The 9,124-nt window shown below is 43.8% G+C and overlaps 2 non-coding genes across 2 annotated transcripts; both read left to right on the top strand.

Moving 5' to 3' along the window:
- Nucleotides 1-394: 394 nt before the first annotated feature.
- On the top strand, nt 395-467 carry trnak-uuu (transfer RNA lysine (anticodon UUU)). Its single transcript has one exon. It is a non-coding gene; the product is annotated as a tRNA-Lys (tRNA).
- Nucleotides 468-7,988: 7,521 nt separating this feature from the next.
- On the top strand, nt 7,989-8,060 carry trnae-uuc (transfer RNA glutamic acid (anticodon UUC)). Its single transcript has one exon. It is a non-coding gene; the product is annotated as a tRNA-Glu (tRNA).
- Nucleotides 8,061-9,124: the final 1,064 nt, after the last annotated feature.

Genomic DNA, 9,124 nt, shown 5'->3' on the forward strand with positions numbered 1-9,124 from the left:
CAGAAGCTCAAATCCTCTCTAAGTTCTAGTGAGAGTGGAAGAGATTATAAAATGAGAGAAGCAGGGCCCTCCCTCAGAGCTGAAACAGCTCAGTTGGGAGAGCGTTAGACTGAAGATCTAAAGGTCCCTGGTCCGATCCCAGGTTTCAGCAGAGGAACAGCATTGACTTTACTTTCCAGTGGAGGAACTGCAGACATGAAGGAAACTAACATTTTGTCCTGTGCATTCTTATGACATTCAAGACATTTTTGGAGCCTCTTGTTGGATTTTGCCACAGAGAATCAGAGCCAATCAAAAGCATGGTGGACTTTAACATGGAGGATTGAACAAGTCAAGAAAGCAGCAGTTTGACCTTCACAGGTGTTTCTTTTCCTGTCTAAATGCTGTAGAAAGAGCCTGAGTAGCTCAGACGGTAGAGCATCAGACTTTTAATCTGAGGGTCCAGGGTTCAAGTCCCTGTTCAGGTGCTGTGGATGTTCCAGTGTTTGACAACATGGTACTGGATGAAGTTTAGTGTTGAACAAACTGTCATCATCAAAAGTAGAAGTGTTCTTGTCTTACCACTGTGAGACTGTTGCTAGAAAAGTGACCAATAATAATTTCATGTGGCATGCAATTAACAAAACACCCACATTAATGGTTGCAGGGGGGCTGGAGCCTATCCCAGCATCTACGGGCGAGAGGCAGGGTTCACCTATGAGCTCTGTCAGGTATGAAGGAACCTGACTGTTGAGGACGTCAGACCTGCAAAGACACAAACACACCCACCAACAGGACCCTGCACACACAACGCTGCATAGGACCCAGGCCTGGGGCCGTCACCAGTGTTCTCATAGAAACCACCAGCGTAGTCCAACATTGGGAACATGAACTGTGTTATAATACTTTTCCAGACTTCTCATGGAAAAAGTCAACAGAACGACAAAAGTCATTTTAGCCAACCAGATATTTGCTTGGACACTGAGTTCATGTGAAATTTAAATGACAGCTGAGAATCACGCCAGAGGTCTGGATATTCAAAGTCTTCAACTTTTGCTTTTGTTGTTCCATCAAGAAAGCCAATGAGCCAGTTAGTTGACAACCAAGAATCAGGTCAAACGGAAAACAACATACGATATGAGGTTTTACTTGTTTCTTGATGGGCAGCCAAGAATATTTTCAGCATTGGATCATTAAAGTCTGTTTCATTTCTGATGTCGTGTTCTAAAATAATTGCTCACCTAAGAGGATTCTAAAAAGTCCGACTTTCTCAGTGATATTCTCTTCTCAGGCTTTCAAATCTTTTAAATTTCCATTTTCCACAAGTGAGTAGAAAGTTGTTACTCTCTTTGAATCCAGGATTTAAATCTAGGGTTCATTTCATGAGGCTTGAACCCTGGATTAAAAGCACATCATTAAATGACTTGTAGTGATATTCTCCTGTTAACATTCCAAATTATTCATTGAGATTTGGACATTACGGAAACATTTTTCCAGATTTTGATGGGCCAGTACAGCAGGAACTGGGGCTCATTCATGGTGTGGTTTAAATTTGAGCCTGGGTTTCTTCCCCTGCAAGATAAATCTGGAAAGCATTTTGTTCAATTCAGAAACGGTTTTGAAGGCAATTTCTCCAGTTGGTCCTGGAACTAGAAAGAGATCTTGTGGTAGGACATTTGTTTTTACTCTATCAACCCTGTGACTCAGACTCAGAAAGGAAATGGAGTTCCATCTTCTTCTATCATCTTCAAGGAGTTCTGGCCCCAATCCAGGTGGAGGTTTTCCTCCATGTGTTCTGGAGGTGAGTGATTAGAATGGAGAATTTATATCCAGCAAAGCTTCCAGTGTTTCAAAGAGTTTTATTAATGCAGGTCCTGTGTTAGGGGGCTCACTTCAATATGTTAAAACATCATCAGCGTCCAGCGCCACCTTGTGTTCTTCTCCATTTATTTAGACACCTTGAATATTTGTGGTCTCTCTCAACCACTGTACGAGGGGCTCGATATGAAGAGCTGGAAGCAGCAGGAACTGGGGGGTCATGTCTCATGGTCTCTCTTATTTTGATATCCCATTTGTGTCCTGTTCTTCCTGTTTTAGTTTGATGTCGAACCTCCCCTCTCATTTTCAGGTTACTTCACTTCCCCTTGTCTTCTGTTTGCCTGAGTCTCTCGGTGCATCCGAATAGACGTCAGGACTCTGAGAGGGAACAACCTCAGCAGAGACTCCTCTATTTCGAGGAAAGGAGAGCTTAGAGAACACTTTTTTGACATCATTCAACATCCTGAGGGACGATCGTTTACAAAGTTCGATTCAATATAGGACACATAAAATCACACCACATGAAGCAGGCTAATGAATAATAAATCAAATATAAAAATGCTTCATTTTAAGATATAAAATATCTTGTGAATATCTGGAGCTTAATTCCAGCAGCAGACCTCCTCAGGTGATGGAATTTATATTTGACATGTTTACCATTAAATGAGACACATTTGCAGTCCATTGAAATCTACTTGTGTTCATGGTGAGTTGATTTCAAAACATGAGCTGACAGAATCTACGTTTAGGTAGGAACCACCATATCCAGGGGTCTGGACCTTTTAGTAGTCAGAGCCATCAAAGTAGCAGACTAAGCTAGCAGATATTAGCATTGAGAAGAGACTAATACCTGGAGCCTACTTTTGGGTCTGGTCAAGTGATAACAAAATAATATGACATCATTGTCAGACTGACGCCTGCTCAACACTGACCAAACACCGCCCTATTGCATTGTGGGAAAATTCTGCTTGGTTTGTGTCCATCAATACACACAAGAAATTTGTCTCATGCTGCCGTGACCCGGAGTCGAACCGGGGTTGCTGCGGCCACAACACAGAGTATTAACCACTATACGATCAGGGCCTCCTCAACACCAGATTGAGCTTCCATGTCTTTGTCTCAGATGAGATCAAAGAAAGAATTCTAAGATCAAACACAAAACTCTGAGATCAAAGGTTGATGTTCCCCAAGGTTCAATTTTAGCTCAGACCCTCTTCAAGGTGGAACCAGCAGAGGAGCTCAGTAGAGACAACTGGACAGCAGCAGGACAGAACAGAGGCTCTGCACAATGGCAGGAGACAGGAAACAGGTTTGGACCATCTGGGCTTCTGTCTACTTTGATGGTTTTTAAAACATTGAAGGAAATTGTAAAAATCAACATTGTGTTTAAATCATGATTTCTAGTTGAGTGCGTTTGCGCATCTGTTCCAGAAGCTTCTTCTAGAGTTGACGCTGGATGAGTGGAGGGACCTTTTTGATCATCAGGACTGGTTTTTGATGCCCTGATGGTGCATCGGGGTCATCATGTTCCTCCACCATCTGCAGGGGTTCCAGGACTGTTGTGGTGTTTGTGGGAACTGCAGGGAGAAGCTGAGACCTGGAGAGGAAGTCCTGGACACCAGCAGACCTCTCAACACCTGCAGCATTTTTTCAGCTCCACCAAACCCAACATTCACTGCCTCCTCATCATCTGGGCATCAAAAGCAGCTCAGACCTGCTGCAGCTCAGAGACCTCAGCCATTTTAAGGATGTCTCAATGATTCTCCTTCACATGATTTTCATTCAGAAACAATAGAATTGTCAAATACCACAACAGTTTTCAGCTTGCTGGTCAACAGTATTTCAACTTCCATTCCACTGTGTAATGGCAGTGACTGATGTGTACTATATGCAGTACTAATCAAGTACAGCCCTGACTGAAACTTTATCTCCAATGCTAGGAAGGATAAGAATGTTGAAATGGACCAACCAGGAATAGAATCTCAAGTCATGTCAACTTTACTGAGCAGCACTCAGTTAATTTCAGGAAACACAAGACATTTTTACCACATGTCAATGAAGTAGTCAGCAAAATAAATATGACACTAAACAGTAGTTGAGGGAGAGCAGAGCTGGAAATAAGACATTACTGGGAGGGGAATAAATCTGAAACATGCAGAACCAGAACACAGCCACAGCTTTCTGTCATTTTCTGTCTCAAATACTTGACAAGTTTCAACTTGGTCCAAAACCTGCTCACCTCTCTGGGTGTCAAGTGTGTCTGCACCGTCTGACCAAACTGCATCAATTGTATGAGTCTTATTTCCTGCAGATCAACTCTGGGCAGTGTTGATTGCAAGAAGAAAAAAAAGTGGAAAAATAATGGAGTCTTTGCCAGAAGTTCCTTCTGGCTCAGGCCCTAAAAAGTGCTGTCAAGTAACGTGAGAACCAAGCTCTTTTGTTCTCCTGCTGTCACTGTCAAGTGCCAGCTTAACATGTGAGAGGTAGCAGGATCCATGCATGTGTTCATGTTTACAGCAGACAAGGAGGAAACCTTGGAGGATTTCAGGGACTTTTAGCAGTGGTTCACACTTCAGGTGTGAAAGCTTCTCAGTATAAAGTTTTAAGTGCGCAAGCCAGGAGTTGAACCTGGAATCTTCTGACAGTAGTCAGTCATGCTATCCATTGCACCTCCAGCCCTGTGAAAACCTCTTCATGTTCATGTGTACTTCATTTTAAAGGAAATCCAAACGATCTGGTGGCATTTTCAGGGGACACAATGGTGCAGTGGTCAGCACTGTGGCCTCACAGCAAGAAGGTTCCAGATTCGAGCCCCAGCTGTGTGGAGTCTGCATGTTCTCCCTGTGTCTGTGTGGGTTCTCTCTGGTACTCCAGCTTCCTCCCACAGTCCAAAGACATCAAGAGGGGACGAGGCTGATTGATACTCTAAATTGACTGTAGGTGTGGCTGTGAGTGTGAATGGTTGTCTGTCTCTATGTGTTGGCCCTGTGATGGACTGGTGACACATCCAGGATGAACCCCGCCTCTTGTCCGAAGGCTGCTGGGATAGGCTCCACCCCCACACACAAACCTTGACATATAATCAGTGGAGAAAAGGAAATTTATCTACACTCATGACTTCATCTGTTTTGAGAACTGAACTGGATATAAACTCTGAGAATTCAGAGTAAGAACCAGGAGGGTGGTACACAATAATAGACAGGAGTAAATGTGGAGTCTGGGTTCTTTTCTAGAATGTGATGGCAATGACAGTCCTGCCAAGTGACATCACTGACATGAATGGATGACTTCAGTCACATGACTGGATGACTTCAGTCACATGACTGGATGACAGTGTAGATTCCAATGTAGAGGTTGGGGAAATAGTCTCTGAGAATCCAGCTTGAACCAACGCCCTCCTTGTTCTTCAAAAACCCAAACAGCGACCATCAGTCTCCCTCCAATCCTGCACTTGGGTTCAATGTTGCTGTTCCATTTAGCAGCAGTAGGTGTCGCTGTGATACCAGGTTCAGTTCAAGATTCCCAACTCCAGCTCATGTTGGTGACCTCATTGGCAGGGGAAAATGGCGCTTCAGTGGATCAACTCATGTCTGTCCTCACTGCTCCACAGGTCTGTCAAATGTTCTGTAAAATAGTTTGAGCACAGCAGAGATGCTAGATTAGGAGTTGATGGGAGTTGTTGCAGATACCAGTGTCCAAAGTCCAGCTTGAACCCAGTTTGTGCCACTTATTTGTCAAGCTAGCAGAGATTCTTTTCACTGCCAAGCTAAAGTGACTTCTGTCAAAAAAGGTAAACATACAAAAGGATATTTCTACTGTCAGTTCAATATTTTTATCAAACTCCTTTTTCATAGCTTCAACCTTCCTCTTGTGTTAGCTTTCTGTTCCCATCTCTTATGTGAACAGGTCAGTTTTGACCCACGTCTTCAATCAGCTGTCAAATAAACTAAAAACAATTTTCTATCATCCAAGTTGTTTCCCATCTCTTGGTTTCCTTGTTAGGCTTCCTTATCCATGGAAATATTGATTTGAATATTTTGTTGTGGGCCTCTGGACCTTTTTTTAGTATGATTTATGTATGACACATACAGGAGGACAGAGAGGAGGAGAGAGAAGCCCAGTGCACCATGGGAGATCCCCCAGCAGACTAAGCCTATAGCAGCATATCTAAGGGCCAGCCTAAGCAGCCTAACTATAAGCCTGATCAAAAAGGAAGGTCTTAAGTCTGCTCTTAAAGGTCGAGAGGGTGTCTGCATCCTGGACCGAAACTGGGAGACGGTTCCACAGGAGGGGAGCCTGATAGCTGAAGGCTCTGGCTCCCAGTGTACTTTTAGAACTCTAGGAACCACCAGTAACCCTGCATCCTGGGAGCGAAGGGTTCTAGCTGAATAATAGGGGACTAGGAGCTCTGTCAGGTATGAAGGAGCCTGACTGTTGAGGACTTTGTATGTTAGAAGGAGAATTTTGAATTCTCAAAGGCAAGGCAAAAGGCAGACAAAGGCATGGACTAGTTTTTCTGCATCTTTTTGAGACAGGATGTGTCTGATCTCAGCAATGTTTCACAAATGAAAGAAAGCAGTCCTAGAAATTTGCTTAATGTGGGCATTAAAGGACAGATCCTCATCAAAGAGAACTCCAAGGTTCCTTCGGGTCGTGCTGGGGGCCAAGGTGATACCTTCCAGGGTACCGATCTCAGTAGATAAACTTGTAAAGTGTCATGTGATAACTTCTGTTGTGATTTGGCATTTATAAATAAAATTGACTTGACTTGACTTGACTTTGAAGTTAGAATTAAATTTAAAGTAGAAAAATCTTCCCTCTTCAATCGTGTCACTAAGTGTTGTAAACTGTTTCAAACAAATTCTACTGTTCAACAGTTCAAGTGTTTCTGATGAAGCTGAATGTGCTCTCTTATACTTTCCTCAATTGTGTTTCTTTCATGTCCTCCTGAGATCAAAGACAGAATTCTAGGTACTGTCAAAGTCCTGATGACATCATCAGGAATTCTGACTTTGATCTGGAGACTCTTGCTTTAACCTGAATTTGATCTGACTAATGTTTTAGTTTAGGTTGCATGATACCGACCACCTCATTTCTCCTGATGGACTGGTGACCTGTCCAGGGTGAACCCTGCCTCTTGTCCAATGTCACCTGGGATCGCCCCCCCCCCGTGACCCTTAAAGGATAAGAATAGAAAGTGGATGGAGGGATGGACTTCACACTGAAATCAGCTGATCTGATCCACATTCTAATTGAAAAAGTAGTGTATATAATCATGTATATAAAATTTTGTAGTATCTTTCCAAAGCCTCACTTGCCTCCCCTGACCGCACGTCACTGACACACACACACACACACACACACACACACACACACACACACACACACACACACACACACACACACACACACACACACACACACAGCTGAGACATGCAGCAGCTCACAGTAACTGCCTCCGTCACACAGCAGATAGACTCCTTTCTATCATAAGATAAGAAGTAGAAAATGGATGGAAGTGATGGTTGAACTGATGAACAGGTGATTTGTCCAAAAGTCAACATCAGATTCATTTCCAATCTGTGGAAGCAGTTTCATCTTGAGGTTCCAGGTAAGAACAGCCAGCTGTGGGCTGACACAAATCTTTTCAGGAGCACTTCTATGCACCAGACCTACCAGGTTGAATTGTGTCTGTATTCTGAGGGCAGCAGGAGGACGGAGGAGTGAGGACACACACATTTGGGAACTGAGAGTAGCTGTGTGTGTGATTTCCCCTTCAAAGATAAAACCAGCTCCTTCATGCTGGCTTTGAAGGCTTACAGTCACACTGACTCTGGTGGTCTCAGTTGAGCTACAGAGGGTCCACCAAGACCACCAGACACCTCAGCTTCCCAAAGACAGTCCACCCCCAGGATCTTGCCCCCTCTCTGCTCCAACTCAGCCCTCCATTCATAATGTGACTTTGTCTCAGTCTCTTCACAATGCCAGTCACTGAAACACTGACGATGTGATGGGGGCTTCCTGTCTTTATTGCATTTTCTTCAAAGGATCCCGTGTATCTTCTTTCTCTCTGTCTGTACTGAAGTGTGGTATCAGGCCCAGCTTGAATGGGTGACTGTGTCTGAGTGGCTCAGCTCAACTGAGACCACAGTCATTGTGTATCATCTCTGTTGTTGGAGAGCTCTGTGTGGTCCCTGATGGTCTAGTGGGTAGGATTTGGCGCTTTCACCGCCGCGGCCCGGGTTTGATTCCCGGTCAGGGAATGAGTTCTTTAGAGGTTGAAACTGGATACAGGAAAGGTGGTCCACATTATGGTGGAGGTGATGAACTGTGAATCCATCGTTGGCTCCACTCTCACCCCCATTGCCAGTGTTCTTGGTTCACTCTGCCATGGCCCCAAGTTGAAGGGGAACTGTCACATTCAGATTCAACCCTTTGTTAGACACAATTAAGTCACTGACTCCTGCAAGGACAAACTCTGTAATCCTCCTTAGTAGCTTTGGTTCCTTCTCAGCACAGAAAGTGTGTTCACTGATGTAGGAACAGAAAAACTTAGAGCTCCAGTCCTTCGTTCCTTCCTCCACTGAGCAGAACAAACACAGAACAGTGAGGCAAGGCAAGGCAAGGCAAGTTTGTTTGTACAGCACATTTCAGCAACAGGACAATTCAACGTGCTTTACATAAAACAAACATAAAAAGACATTCAACATAATTAGAGAAAGTAAAGACAGAGAAAGACATTCAACACAATTAGAAGAGTTACATTGCAGCTTAAGTAAAGTTAGAGATAGAAGCTAAACAGGCAGATAGAAGTTACAGTGCAGTGTGAGATACTGATCAGAGGCCTCAAGTTTGATTTAATAATAGGCCACGGTAAACATATGGGTTTTTAGCTGTGATTGAAAAGAACTGAGAGTTTCAGCAGACCTACAGTTTTCTGGGAGTTTGTTCCAGATATGTGGAGCGTAGAAACTAAATGCTGCTTCTCCGCGTTTGGTTCTGACTCTGGGGACAGAAAGCAGACCTGTTCCTGACGACCTGAGAGGTCTGGATGGTTCAAAACGTACCAGAAGATCAGAAATGAATTTTGGTCCTAAACCATTCAGTGCTTTATAAACCAGCAGTAGTCTTTTAAAATCAATTCTTTGGCAGACAGGAAGCCAGTGTAAAGACCTGAGAACTGGAGTGATATGATCTACTTTCCTGGTCTTCGTGTGGACTCGAGCAGCAGCATTCTGAGTCAGTTGGAGCTGTCTGATGGATTTTTTAGGGAGACCTGAGAAGACACTTTTACAGGAGTCGAGTTTATTGAAGATAAACGCATGGA

Source organism: Aulostomus chinensis, chromosome 4 (genome assembly GCF_037954235.1).
Source record: "Aulostomus chinensis isolate RoL2024-O1b breed Wild chromosome 4, RoL_Achi_v1.0, whole genome shotgun sequence".
Lineage (NCBI taxonomy): Eukaryota > Metazoa > Chordata > Actinopteri > Syngnathiformes > Aulostomidae > Aulostomus > Aulostomus chinensis.